This window comes from Podarcis vaucheri (assembly GCF_965113315.1).
Source record: "Podarcis vaucheri genome assembly, chromosome: 14".
Lineage (NCBI taxonomy): Eukaryota > Metazoa > Chordata > Lepidosauria > Squamata > Lacertidae > Podarcis > Podarcis vaucheri.
Window position 1 is genome coordinate 9,861,519 of NC_138752.1, and position 15,210 is coordinate 9,876,728.

The window sequence follows — 15,210 nt, forward strand, 5'->3', positions numbered from 1 at the left end:
GTAGTTTGTTAAGGGTGCTGATAGCTCTTGGGAGACTCCTATTCCCCTTATGGAGTTACAATTCCCAGAGTTCCCTGGGAAGAGGGATTGATTGTTAAACCACCCTGGGAATTGTAGCTCTGTCAGGGGGATAGCAGAGTGTCCAAACAATTCTCAGCACCTTTAACAAACTACATCTCCCAGAATTCTTTGGGCAAAGCCAAGACTCCTTAAGATGGTATGATAGGACTTTAAATGTCTGGTGTAAATGTGGCCTTTGGCTGAAGGTCTCCGGAGCAGCAGTTCCGCTTCCACTGTAAACTCCACCTTTACTGATAAGTAAGACCAGTCAAATTCGACTATGGGGTGTGGCACTCATCTTGTTTCAGGCCGAGGGAGCTGGTGTTTGTCCGCAGACAGCTTTCTGGGTCATGTGGCCAGCAGGACTAAACCTCATAGGTAAGAACCAGTCTGCTCTGTCAATCTTTTGTTCTGAGTAGAGGAGACTCTGACTTCATGGAGGGCCGCTGCAATAGGGTCCTCAGAATCAGAGGATGGCAGCAGAACATCCTCGGATACAAAGGACACAGAAACCATGAGCTCATCCTGCTGACTTGCCTCTGGGACTGACTCTGATTGCAGTTCCCCTTCAAAGAGCCTTTAATCTCATCTCCTGAACAACAAAAATCCAGTCCCAGCTGGGAAGATAAAACTGAGGCGAGGGAAAATCTTAGATGCTGCCTTGACTTCCCTGGAGAATATGTCATATATTTATATTTATTAAGAAGCAAACTCAAATCTCTGGATGTCATTCCTTATGTAGCCTAAATGACACCACCCACTCACAAGAGGAAGGTTCTATCACACTCAGAAACACCAAAAAAAAAAATATTTGGGGAATCCTCTACAGGACCTCCAAAAACAGTTCAATGGGAACTGAGTATATTGTTGATGTTATTTTTATTCCTAGGAAATCAGCAACCCTTCTAGTAGGAACCTGCAAGTAGGAAAAGGAAGTGCCAAGACTTTGGCTCCATCCAGATGAGCTGTTAATTGTGCCCTCGTTCCAATTTGTTTGCAGGGAGGTTAGACGTCATCAGCTATTGACTGAGCATTCATTCTGATTTGTTTGCAGGGAAGGGCAGTAGCTTAGTGGTGGAGCAACTGCTTTGCATGCAGAAGGTCGCAGGTTCAAACCCTGGTATCTCCAGGTAGGACTGGGGATGTCTTCTGTCTGAAACCCTGGAGAACTGCTGACAATTGAGCTAGATGGACCAACTATGTGACTCAGTAGAAAGCAGCTTCCCATGTGCCTATAAAGTTAGGCACCTTTGCATCAAGGAAGTGTTATCCCACTTTTTCCATTTCCCCATCACTTTCCATATTGCAAAATGTCAATTTGGGTGGGGGAGCGGAAACGAGCTTGTTGTAGAAGAGCTCCAAGTCACCTTTAATTGCACAACCTGAATTTGCTGGCGTGTGATTGCATCTGTCCCAGAATTAGTGGTCACCTGGAAGCAGCCTCTGGCCCAGTTGACATGTTACATCCAAATCATGATCTGGCCAACTAGAACAAGCAATGAGCTTGCACACATGCTCCTTCACCTCTCCTCCCTCCCTGATGTGCTCTCCCTGGTTCACAGTAACCATAGCTTGCTACGCTTTGCAAATCAGATGAAGCACTATTTGCCCCCAAACCCAAAGGAGAAGCCATGGCTTAAAGCCCAGGTCCATTGAGATGTCACTTAAGTTTGTTGTTCCTAGGCTCTGATTCCAACAGTCTGGGAATGACCCCCCTAAGTTCGGCTCTTTCTTTCCACCTGCTTAATTGCTTGCCATTCCTCTACCACAGCCTGTGCTCTTTGGGGCTGATGGGAGTTGTAGTCGGAAACATCTGGAGGTGGATTAGCCCTGCTTTATCAACTGCCAGCTGTGGGACAGAAAGGAGAAAGCAGTTTGGAGGTGGGAGGAAAGATGCTGTGGAAATAACCCAAGCTATTTCCTGACTTTGAGGGGGAATTGATGGGTTATTTGGGGCTAATCCATTTCAAGCGAGAAGAGCTCATCAAAAACACCAATGTTTCTCTTCCTTCGGATCAGCCAAGGTGAATCCTTAAAAAAAAAAAAGGCACTATGTAGAGTCCCTTTTTGTTCTCCACCTCCCCGCAACCATCTTGTAAGATCCCAGCTATTCATGTCCTTATAACGCTGCAAATCTGCCTGGTGTTCGGGCAGCTTCATTGCCGACTGATAAGATACAAAGTGCTTTGCAGAATGGTTAATGAGGCGCGTTCCATCAAGGCCCTTCGTCTGGATGCCATCAGAGTAAATCAAGACCATTGCAGGCAATTAAGCGGCAGAACACGTCGCAAATGCAGCCGGAGTGTGGGCAGCAGTGGGAATGCGCACGGCCTCCCTGCCTGCCTTGTCGAAGGCGACTGGCAGCTGCTTTTGCAAAGGCTTTTCCAGCTGCCAGCAGCAAGGGCTCGAAGGTGTGGGGAACAGAGCAAAAGCGAAAGGTGGGCATGCACGCACACACACACCCTGCGCAATTGGCTCTGCAGTGATACCTTATGCTGTTCTGCATGGCTTTCAGCGGGGCAGTTGTATAATTTTAGACTGGCTCTTATTTGCTCTTATCTTTAGATCAGAGGTGGGGAACCTATGCCCCTCCACAGGGCATTGGACTGCAGCTCCCATCAGCCCCCGCCAGCATAGGCTAGCAGCCCCTCTAAGTGTCCCTGTTTTCCAGGGGCAGTCCCGGATTTACAGAAGCCGCTCCAGTTTCTTATTTGATGATGGAGGGTATAGAGCAGGCATAGGCAAACTAGGCCCTCCAGATGTTTTTTGGGACTACAGCTCCCATCATCCCTGACCACTGGTCCTGTTAGCTAGGGATGATGGGAGTTGTAGTTCCAAAACATCTAGAGCAGTGTTTCCCAACCTTGGGCCTCCAGCTGTTTTTGAACTACAATTCCCATCATCCCTGACCACTGGTCTTGCTAGCTAGGGATGATGGGAGTTGTAGTCCAAAAACAGCTGGAGGCCCAAGGTTGGGAAACACTGATCTAGAGGGCCAAGTTTGCCTATGCCTGGTATAGAGTCATCCAACCCCTGAGCCAAGGAGATAAATAACTGTCAGCCTTTAGAAGACATCTGAAGGCAGCCTTGTATAGGGAGGTTTTTGAATGTTTAATGTTTTGTTAGATTTTAATTTGCTTAGCTGTCAACTTTCCCCTTTTCTTTTCTTGTGAGGAATCCTATTCGGAATAAGGGGATTTCCCTTAAAAAAAGGAAAACATTGACAGCTATGAATTTGTGTTGGAAGCTGCCCAGAGTGGCTGGGGCAAGCCAGTCAAGGTAGGTGGGGTATAAATAATGAAATTATTATTGTTGTTATAGAATTGGATGTCCCTACTTTCATCAAAGAAATGTTGGAGGGTATGGAGTTATCGACCCCTGAGCCATCTGAAGGCAGTTTTTTTTCATGTTTAATGAAAGCTGATATATATGTTGGAAACTGCCCACAGTTGCTAGGGCAACCCAGTCAGAAGGGTATAAATAGGATGATGATGATGATGATGATGATGATGATGATGATGATGATTTAGGATGTCCCTCTTTTCACTGAAGAAATGTTGGAGGGTATGGGTCAGAGATGATGGGAGCTGCAGCCTGTGGGGAACTGCAAGCCCCCCATCCCTGCTTCTGGGGGGGGGGTCATGCTTCCAACTCTACAATTCGGTGATTCTATGATAAAAAATTCAAAGAAAAAGTCCTTCAAGCTGAGCAGAGGAAGAGCTCGCTGTCTAAATGCTGCCAGAATTTTTTTAAACTGTGGTTGCTATCACCTATAGTATAGCTATACATAAAAACAAAGGAGCTATCTGTGTGTGTGTGTGTGTGTGTGTGTGTGTGTGTCTTCAAGAGGGAGAAAGGCCTTCTTTTTCTTTCTGACACTTAAAAAACGACCGCAAAACATTGCACGCAGAGGCAGAGCTAGGTGGGTGCAGGTGTCACCTTCGAGTGGGGTGGCGAAATGCTGCGCAGCAGTGTGAGAGACGCTGTGGCCTTGGTGCGCAACAACTTTGGCTCCCCCCAAAAAGCTCAAGAACTCTGGCTTTGCAAAGAAAGCTCAACGACTTTGGCTCTGCAAAAATATATGAAGTAAATTCAAACCATTTTTGCAGGCAAAAAAAAAAAAGAATTCAACATGGGGTGGGGGGTGATAAGAAATTTTCCGCACCGGGTACCACCTGACCTTGCTACGCCACAGATTGCACCTGAAAGAATATCACTACAAGGAGGGATCAAGTGTGCAAGAGCAAATTTTGATAAGCTGGCCTTGCTGCATTTGAGGGCCCGCCTACATAGAATCATAGAATCATAGAGTTGGAAGAGACCACAAGGGCCATCGAGTCCAACCCCCTGCCAAGCAGGAAACACCATCAGAGCACTCCTGACATATGGTTGTCAAGCCTCTGCTTAAAGACCTCCAAAGTAGGAGACTCCACCACACTCCTTGGCAGCAAATTCCACTCTCGAACAGCTCTTACTGTCAGGAAGTTCTTCCCATGTTCTGCTTAATAGGACCCTGTCGTTCTGCCTCATATGCCTGTCCTGACATCATGGCGCCTCCGTTTGCCAAGGGATTCCCCGCTGTCTCTCCAACCCAGTGCTTTTTTCAGGGGGTACTCAAGGGTACACAGTACTGGCACCTGTGTGTCTGTGTGTTTTTAAAAGTGTGACACTTACTGTAACAACTTCATGGTGAGTACCTCTTTTTCTAGAAAAAAAAAGCACAGCTCCAAACCCTGCATTTTGAGACTGCTGCCATCCTACACAAACATGCCAAATATCAATTTGTCAGTTCAGTGTTGCCATTTTCTACTGGGGGGGGGCATTTTCCAATATGATCTTGGTGCTATATTTCCATTAATGAAGGGTGATTGTCAGAATTAATCTCCAGCTACTACTGAACACAACCGCCACCGTTCAACGTTCTTTTTTCATCACAGAACAGCACTTTATGTTCCAGTAGAAGTCACCCTCTCCCTCTGCCTGATCGTGTGAGTCAGCTCAGAAGTATACTGGTTGAAGGACTAGACCAGGGGTCAGCAAACTTTTTCAGCAGGGGGCCACTCCACTGGGGCGGACTATATATTGGGGGGGGGGAAATATGAATGAATTTCTATGCCCCACAAATAACCCAGAGATGCATTCTAAATAAAAGGACACATTCTACTCATGTAAAAACATGCCGATTCCCAGACCATCTGCGGGCCGGATTTAGGAGGTGATTGGGCCAGATCCGGCCCCCGGGCCTTAGTTTCCCTACCCATGGACTAAAATGTTCAGTTCCATATAAAGAGACTGAAAATCAATGCCCTGCATTTAAGAAGTGCATAAGCAAAGCATTTGGGTATCCAAAACAACTTTAAACTTAAATCTAACTTTAAACTTAAATTTAATAAGAACACTGTTGAATTTTTATTATGGTACTACAGTCCATGAGTAAGCAGTGGGGAAAGATGTTGTTTTTGAAACAGGTAAAAAGGAAAGACTTCCCTTCAAAACAGAAAGCATTCAGGGGGCCAGTCCCAGGCTTATGCGTTCCCATGCTTCCATTAAAGCTCAGGGGACATTTTCATTAAGTAACTCCTTCCATGGGGCTTTTCAGCTCAGGAAGCGCAGACAATCACGGTGGCTGCTGAGTGCTGGGGGAAAAAATTAATGGAAGGAGAGAGAGAAAACACCATTCTTGGCTACCTTGCAGTCACAAGGTACCAGCCAAGTCATTTGCAGAAAATTGCATATACTGGGGTAAAGTGTGAATAAAGAAATAATATAATAATAAATAATAATAATAAATTTTTATTTATATCCCACCCTGCCTGGTTCAGAAAACCGGGCTCAGGGCGGCTAACAACAAATTTAAAACACTTAATTGATGCAACAAAAAACAGCATAAAATACAGTATAAAACATGAATAACATTAAATTCAAAAATCAATTTAGGGGGGAAATCCATCCAATAAACATTAGATGGTCACCAGGGCTAGCTGGCTAAATTAGTCCTATTTGAGCCAGTGAGGAGACCAGGGGAGAATTAGCTGTGGGATCCCAGAGCGGGTAATCTTCATAAAAAGGGGAGAGGGAGGGAAGGAAGGGGAATAAAAGATCAGGCTAAGTTCAAGTTAAAAGCCAGGCAGAATAGCTCTGTCTTACAGGCCCTGCGGAAGGAAGTTAAATCCTGCAGGGCCCTGGTCTCATGGGACAGAGCATTCCACCATGTTGGAGCCATCACTGAGAAGGCCCTGGCCCCAGTGGAGGATAAGGTGACTTCCTTAGGGCCTGGGACCTCTAAACTATGGTTTTTCATGGACCTTAAGGTCCTCTGCGGGGCAGACCAGGAGAGGCGGTCCCATAAATACGAGGGCCCTAAGCCACGAAGGGCTTTAAAGGTCAAAACCAGCACCTTAAACCTGACCCAATATTCCACCGGGAGCTAGTGCAGCTGGAAAAGCACTGGGTGAATATGCTCCCATGGCAGAGACCCCATGAGGAGCCTCGCTGCAGCATTCTGCACCCACTGGAGTTTCTAGGACAGTTTCAAGGGCAGCCCCGCGTAGAGCGAATTACAGTAGTCAAGCCTGGAGGTGACCGTCGCATGGATCACTGTGGCCAGGTTGGGGCGGGAAAATGCATATAAGTGAAAATAACCTTGAAAAATGCATTTATATTAGGGGGAAATGCTTGCAAAAATGTGTGTGTTTACAAAGAATTCCGTTACAATCACGTGTTTGTTGGGAGAAATCCACGCTAATATGTCAACAAATTTTCATTTAAATCTTTTATTTTTTTGCATAGAAGTTGCATGTTATTATAAGGACATAAGAAGGACCTTGCTGGATCAGGTCAAAGACCCATTTAGTCCAGCATCCTGTTCTCACATTGGCCTACCAGATGCCTCTGGGAAACCCCAAAGCTTCCATCTCACTGATTGAGATGGAAAAAATAGTGGATGAGATGTCAAACCTTCTCCATGCATTCAGGTGGCCGGCCACTGAGCTACAGCTCTTGCCCTAGAAGAGGTACAGCAATAAAACTGCTAGCACATTTGCAAAGCTAAGCAGGGTTCAGCATAGTGCTGTCATGCGTCCAGATTTTCCCAGAAATTACCAGGATTTTTTTTCTTTTTTCTTTTTGGAATATATTTTTTTTGAACAATTTTAGCAAACAAATTATCAATCAGCATAACCATTCACATTGTTCCTCCCCCCTTTTTTTCCTGCACATATTATCCTCTGCATATTATAAAATTATATACAGTGGTGCCTCAGGTTACAGACGCTTCAGGTTACAGACTCTTCAGGTTACAGACTCCACCAACCCAGAAATATTACCTCGGGTTAAGACCTTTGCTTCAGGATGAGAACAGAAATTGCACGGCGGCAGCGGTAGGCCCCATTAGCTAAAGTGGTACCTCAGGTTAAGTACAGTTTCAGGTTAAGAACGGACCTCCAGAACGAATTAAGTTCTTAACCTGAGGTACCACTGTATATTGTTGCCTTATCTATCATATATTCAACTAATAACTTTGTGGGTGTTTATTCAAAACCTGCCAAGGCGTCCAAATCATTTTGTTGTCTTTTTAGATAATTTGTAAAAAAAGGTCCCATTCTTCCTTGAAGTCACAATTGTCCTTATTACGCAGTTTGTATGTCAATTTAGCCAATTACGCATAGCTCATCAATTTTTCTTGCCACTGTTCTTGTGTTGGGATTTCCTCATTTCTAAGGCAGAAATGATGTCCAGGGGGATTTCCAAAATGTGTCTCTCTGTCCTGGATCTTAGGCAAGTCAATTGTGTTTTTTAAAAAAGCTCAATGACTTTCAGGGTGTCCTGGCTTTTACTTTTTGAAATATGGCAGCCCTTCCGCAGAAACTGCTGCTTGCCTTCTGTCACTGTGCCATTGAGAGCGTGCTCACTTATGGCTTATGTGTGTGGTACGGAAGCTGTACTACCCAGGACAGGATGGGGTTGTGCAGGGTTGTTAAGGCAGCAGAGAGCATTGTTGGCTGCCCACTCTCCACCTTAGAGCAGATTTATGCCACAAGGTGCCATAGGAAGGCACTGGACATAGTAAAAGATCCATCACATCCTGGTCACTGTCTCTTCAAGCTCCTGCCATCGGGACGGAGATACAGGACGATGAAGACAAGAACGAGCCGTCTTAAGAACAGCTTCTTCTCCAGAGCGATCTCGGCCCTGAATGGGAAGCCCGGACTTTGAAAGTCATCTAATCTTCCTTGCTATACTATACTGTATTGTTTAAGTGTTTTTATGGAGCAGTCAAGTAATTTCGTTGTCCCCGAAGGGGGCAATGACAATAAAGATATTATTATTATTATTATTATTATTATTATTATTATTATTATTAGTTCGATATGATTTCAAATTGGATGGGGGACCACATGTTGAGATTACTTCATTTCAGGGGGTTGGACTAGATGACCCTCAAGGTCCCTTCCGACTCTACTGTTCTGTGATTCTATGATAGTAAAAGGGGTAAAGGGAGCCCTGACCATTAGGTCCAGTCATGGTCGACTCTGGGGTTGTGGCGCTCATCTCACTTTATTGGCCGAGGGAGCCGGCGTACAGCTTCCGGGTCATGTGGCCAGCATGACTAAGCCGCTTCTGGCGAACCAGAGCAGCGCACAGAAACGTCATTTACATTCCCGCCAGAGCGGTACCTATTTATCCACTTGCACTTTGATGTGCTTGCGAACTGCTAGGTTGGCAGGAGCAGGGACCGAGCAACGGGAGCTCACCCTGTCGCGGGGATTCGAACCGCCGACCTTCTGATCGACAAGCCCTAGGCTCTGTGGTTTAACCCACAGCACCACCCTTATCATTCTATGATAAGGGTAGACAAAATTCATAGAAAAAGTCCTTCAGGCTGAGCAGAGGAAGAGCTCGCTGTCTAAATCCTGCCAGATTTTTTTTTAACTGTGGCTGCTATCACCTATACTATAGCTATACTTAAAAGCAACGCTAGTGAGGATCACTCTCTCTCTCTCTTCAAGAAGGAGAAATGCCTTCTTTTTCTTTCTGACACTTAAAAAAGCGACTGCAAAACATTGCACCTGAAAGAATATCACCTCAAGGAGGGATCAAAAGTGGAACAGCAAATTTTGCCTCTATGTTATTTTCAGAATCGTATGATCAGAGAAAATCTGAAGTTGGCCTTTGCAAGCTTTTGGTTATTCTGGATCGAGTGAACCAGACTTTAGGTTCAGTCCTGCTGCATTCAGATCAATGAGCGTTTTTGCCAGCAACTTCAAAGAGTGGGGAACATTTGAAGAGAAAGTGCCGTGACATGAGAAGCACACTGAGGGACGTCAAACTCTGCATCTATTTTATTTTTTTAAAAGAAATGTGGCTCCATGGTTGGAGCTTTCTGGGATATGGGTTCCTTAGGCTGATTTCAGGAAAGTCTCTTAGAATGTGGATGCCCATGTAATAAAAGGAACCTGGGAGGTTGTGGCAAATGTACTAATTTTCAAAAATGGTTTAATTTCATTTATTCAAAAGCTCTTTATCACACAACACATCAGCACATGTTCTGCTGGAATATATTTGCCATTATATTGGTGGTCTTTGCCACCGAATGACTGTGTCTTCAAAGTTCTGCCATTTCTGGTTCAGGTGAATAGCAGGGTTGATCTGTTATAGTCATAATAAGAATTTTCATCTTTCATCTTGTTATTTATTATGACCACCAGTTTTGGTTGGTGCCCATTGGCAAGGTAGAAACAGGGAGACCAATAGTAGGTAGAGGCAGAGCCAATGGAAGGTAGAGCCGACTAAGGGTAGATCTACACTCGTGGTTTATAATATTAAGGAAGGGTTAAGGAATGAATCTCACAATGTAATGTATTGTGAATAATGTGCTATTAATGATGTGTTATTAATATGTGACAACAGAGGGCGCTGCAGAGCAACCAGCCACCAGCAATAGGGAAACTGTGTTGTCAAAGGTAAGGAATGTTTTTAATTTACCAGTATGCCCTGTGACGTTTTAGGACAATATTTATTAATTTAATTTAATTTAATTTCTATACTGCCCTATACCCAGAGGTCTCAGGGTAGTTCACAATAAAAGATCAACATAAAAAAACCACAATAAATATATAATCAAAATAAAAACAACAGTCCAGTAACACCTCCCCGCTCCCCCCCCCCCAAAAAAGAGCCACATTTTAAAAGGGCACAGGATGTCCATCAGATCAACCAAAGGCCTGGTTAAAAAGGAATGTTTTTGCCTGGCGCCTGAAGGTGTATAATGAAGGCGCCAGGCAAACGTCTCTGGGGAGAGCATTCCACAGATGGGGAGCCACTGCAGAGAAGGCCCCGTTCTCATGTTGTCACCCTCTGGATCTCTCATGGAGGAGGCATATGAAGAAGGGCCTCAGAAGATGATCTCAGGGCCCGGGTAGGTTCATATGGAGAGAGGCGGTCCTTAAGGTATTGCGGTCCTGAGCCGTTTAAGGCTTTATAGGTCAAAACCAGCACTTTGAATTGGGCCCAAAAACTAACTGGTAGCCAGTGCAGTCAGACCAGAATCAGTGTAACTTGTGGTGTAATGTCATTCTAATAATGTTTAAAAGGTCAGTGTAGATCCAGCCTAAGCCTCGTTTTGTCCACATCTTGCCCCACGGAGGACCTTAAGGTCCATAAATAGCAACACCCTAGAGGTCCCAGGCCCTAAGGTAGTTAGATTAGCCTCAACCAGAGCCAGGGCCTTTTCAACACTGGCCCCAGCCTGTTGGAATGCTCTGCCTCATGAGACCAGGGCCCTGCAGGATCTGATTTCTTTCCACAGGGCCTGTAAGACAGAGTTGTTCTGCCTGGCCTTTGGCTTGGAGCCAATTTGATTCCCTCCCCCTCTTTCTTTTTCCTTTCTCCTCCTGTGTTGAGGCTGCATTTTAATATTTTAATGTTTCAATATTTTAATGTTGTATTTTAATCTTGTTTTCAAGTTGTATTCATTCAACTTGTTTTCATTATTGCTTGTTAGCCGCCCTGAGCCCGGCCTTGGCTGCGGAGGGCGGGGTATAAATAATTATTATTATTATTATTATTATTATTATTATTATTATTATCTTCCCTGCTGAGTTCTCCAAAGGCAATGATGAGACTAAGGAGGAAACTGGCATCCAGTGCCACCCCTGGGATTGCATGTAAATAAGAAGGCAAGCCTGTTGTCTTTTTCCATGGAGTTTTCTTGGCAGGGATACTGGAGTGACTTGCCAGTTCCTCCTTCAGGTGGATCACGTTTGGTCAAAACTCTCCACTATGACCTGTCTATCTTGGGTGCCCTGCACGGCATAATTCATAGCTTCTCTGAGTTATTCAAGCCCCTTCGCCACGGCAAGGCAGTGATCCATGAAGGGGAGTCTCCATGCAAGAAGATCAAACCTCTCCATTCTGAAGGAAATCAGCCCTGAGTGCTCACTGGAAGGACAGATCCTGAAACTGAGGCTCCAATCCTTTGGCCACCTCATGAGAAGACTCCCTGGAAAAGACCCTGATGTTGGGAAAGATGGAGGGCACAAGGAGAAGGGGACGACAGAGGACGAGATGGTTGGGCAGTGTTCTCAAAGCTACCAGCATGAGTTTGACTAAACTGCGGGAGGCAGTGGAAGACAGGAGTGTCTGGCGTGCTCTGGTCCATGGGGTCACAAAGAGTCGGACACGACTAAACGACTAAACAACAAGAAGGCGAGCAGCTGGGGGTTAGCTGACAGCAGACTGAGATTGGTGGGTCATTGCCCCATTTATCCTAAGAGACCAGACTCCATTGCTCTCTGCTCAGGATTACAGACTAATCCTTTGGGATTGGAAGGACCATGTGACAAAAGGACATCACCCCCAGCCTTATGGGGGTGTCTCTATGCAAATTGGCACAACTGTCCCGAAATATGACAGTTCCGAGGAATGTTGATAATAAGCAAAAGTCCTGTTTATTGCCACCAGTAACCCGGTTCCCCACCCCCTCTGGCAACCTTGCAGAGCTCATGTTCCAAGTAATCAATCATCCAGTCAATGAATCCTTCTCCGCCATAATGTAATTGATTGCATTTTTTAAAAAAATAGCAATATTGTAAAGATTAACATAATATGCATGAATACACAAGCGCAGTCACAAAACACTAGGACTCATTAGGTGTGTGAAGTCTGCTTAATATGACACTGATGAAAGCCCTTCTCCTGATTGCTGCCGGAAATGGGAATTGGGTGGGCCGCCACTTAGGAAAGGATAAAGATTTGCATTTTGTGCCCATTTATATCCAGTGCATTAGGGTGAATGGAGCATTGCTTCACCAACCTCAGTCAGTTCTTAGCCAACCTGCATCTACCTGTCTACCTACCTACCTATCTGCCCTGGCTGACATCTTCCTCTTCCTCCTCCTGAGCAGGGGTGCCAACTTGAATAAAATGTTGTGGGGGCCCAGGTAAGACCCCCCCCTGCACAGCCAATCACATGATGCAGTGCACACACGCCATTTGAATGCGAACACCCATCAACTTTGTGGGAGCCCAGCCCCCTCAAATAGAAGCCCCCATGGCCCATAGAAGTTGCCTCCTGTGCTCCTGAGTCACAGTGTTCCCCTGAGAGACCTCAGCAGGGGAAAGGAAGATGGGGACAATACAAGGCTTAGGTGGAATCTAGACGCATATAAAAAACCTCTTTGAAAATGCTTTTTAAAAAAGCGATTGAACAAATACATTGAATTTTCCATAAGGCTCACCTTCGCCATCTAGTGTCACATTGTATATTGAACTTAAAACAACTCAGAATGTTTTATTTGCAGGCGTATAGCTGAGTCCTCGGGACGCGGGTGGCGCTGTGGTATAAACCACTGAACCTTGAGCTTGCCGATCAGAAGGTCGGCGGTTCAAATCCCTGCGATGGGGTGAGCTCCTGTTGCTCGGTCCCCAGTGGCGTAACGTGGGTTGTCAGCACCCGGGGCAAGGCAAGTAATTTGCGCCCCCTAACCCGTGGATTTGCGCCCCCTAACCCCCAGATGTTGCGCCCGGTGCAGCTGGCCCCCCTGCACCCCCCACGCTACGCCACTGTCGGTCCCTGCTCCTGCCAACCTAGCAGTTCGAAAGCATGTCAAAGTGCAAGTAGATAAATAGGTACCACTCTGGCGGGAAGTGTTTCCGTGCGCTGCTCTGGTTCGCCAGTAGTGGCTTAGTCATGCTGGCCACATGACCCGGAAGCTGTACTCCGGCTTCCTCGGCCAAGTGAGATGGGCACCGCAACCCCAGAGTCGGTCATGACTGGACCTAATGGTCAGGGGTCCCTTTACCTTTACCTTAGCTGAGTCCTCAGTTGGCTCTGACTTTTCCTTGGCTCTGTCTCCACCTTGTGTTTGGGCCTCCCTGCCTTCTGCTCTACCAGTTCCAATGTGTATCAGCTGCCACTGGTATAGACTCAAATTTAGAAGCAGAATTGCAATGCATTTTCATTTAAACAGAAATGCAATACAACTCGCCACAGTGGAGAAGATCATGAACCAACGGAGGTGAGAGTCTGCTCAAACTCATGTCCACGTGGTCCAGGGGCAATTTCAAGACCCTCTTTCTTTGAATGATTCTGGCAAAAAGGTATACATTAGGCAAAACTGCAAGCAATAATTTGTATATCAGGAGAACGTTGCACTAAAATGCTGACTAATTTTAAGGAGTATTGATGATGATGATGATGATGATGATGATGATGATGATGAATTTGCCAACCTGATGTTGAAATGCAGAGAACGGAACTTAATACTGGGGTGGGGTGGGATGAGAAGCTGAAATTGACATATTTGACCGTCCCTGGGAGAGGGTCAACAGAGGGTCCTTTGTTGAGGGCCCTCTCACATCTTGAACCAGACACAAAGGGGACATGCCTTTTTCAGGCCCAAATGCTTTGCTTCAGCCTGAAACCTAGCTTGCTTCCCAAATCCACCTTGAAAATTGAAAACCCAGCTGAAGGAGAAGCCCCCAGAAAGTTACCGGAAGATTACAAAGGAGCAAAAGAAATGCTGGGAAGAGAAGCTTTGCCTTCCCTTGCGAAATAACAGTTTGATATTAAAATATTCATTGGATTTAAATCAGAATTGGAAATGAGGGCAGTGGATTTTCTGAACGAGGGAACAGCTGGGAGAAGGAGCGGAAAGTGCAAGGGGGGAGACGACGGAAGATTGGCCTGCTCTTGCAAGTTTCATCTGGACGCAGGACAGATCAGTCTGGTGTTTCTGTTTCTCTCTTTCTTTCTTCCCTGGTAGAAGGCTACCGACCATCCAAACTTCCTCTATGCCAGTCACACACATAGACCAGATAAGAAAAGGGATGTGCCATAGCTAAAAGGAAGACACTACACAACCTGTGAAGCGGACAAAAATCCTTGGCCCCATCTGCACTATGCATTTAAAGCAGGATACGATACGATCTTTATTGTCATTGTCCCATACAGAACAATGAAATTGAAAATCTACATAAAACATTCAAAAACCCCTAAAAACTCTGAAACCCCATTTTAAAATACAATATACTATAGAGACTCCTTATGCTGTGTTTAGAACCAGAATTGCATTTGCGTAGAAACTGTTTCACACACGGCTAGTCCTGGTCTTTATAACCCTATATCTTCTTCCAGAAGGCAGAAGCTGAAAGAGATAGTTTCCGGGTGCGTACTATCCTGCGCTATCTCTGCAGCTTTCTTATGGCACCTGACAGCATAGACTTGATCTAAGGTGGGATTGTACTACTTTAAACAGTCATGGCTTCCCCAAAAGAATCCTGAGAGCTGTAGTTTGCTTAGGAGGCTGAGAGATGTTAGGAGACCCCCAGAGCCGCCTCACACAGAGTTGCCATTCCCAGAGTTCCTTGGGAAGAGGGATTGCTTCTTAAACCACTCTGGGAGAGAAACAGAGGTCTCCTAACAACTCTCAGCCCAAAGGGTCACTAAACAAGGCAGAACAAAATCGGTGTCCTCCGTTTCTTAACAGCTAAAATGGAAAGTTGTCCAGATTGGAAAATGTGGGTCAATTTTCCAAATGTGGATTTCGAGCTAATGGATTCTGTGCATACCTGGAGGAAAGCATTGTCTCAGCAAAACAGGGAAGGGGGGTCCAGTTTATTAGTAATAGCAGTGATGATTTCATCTCTTTT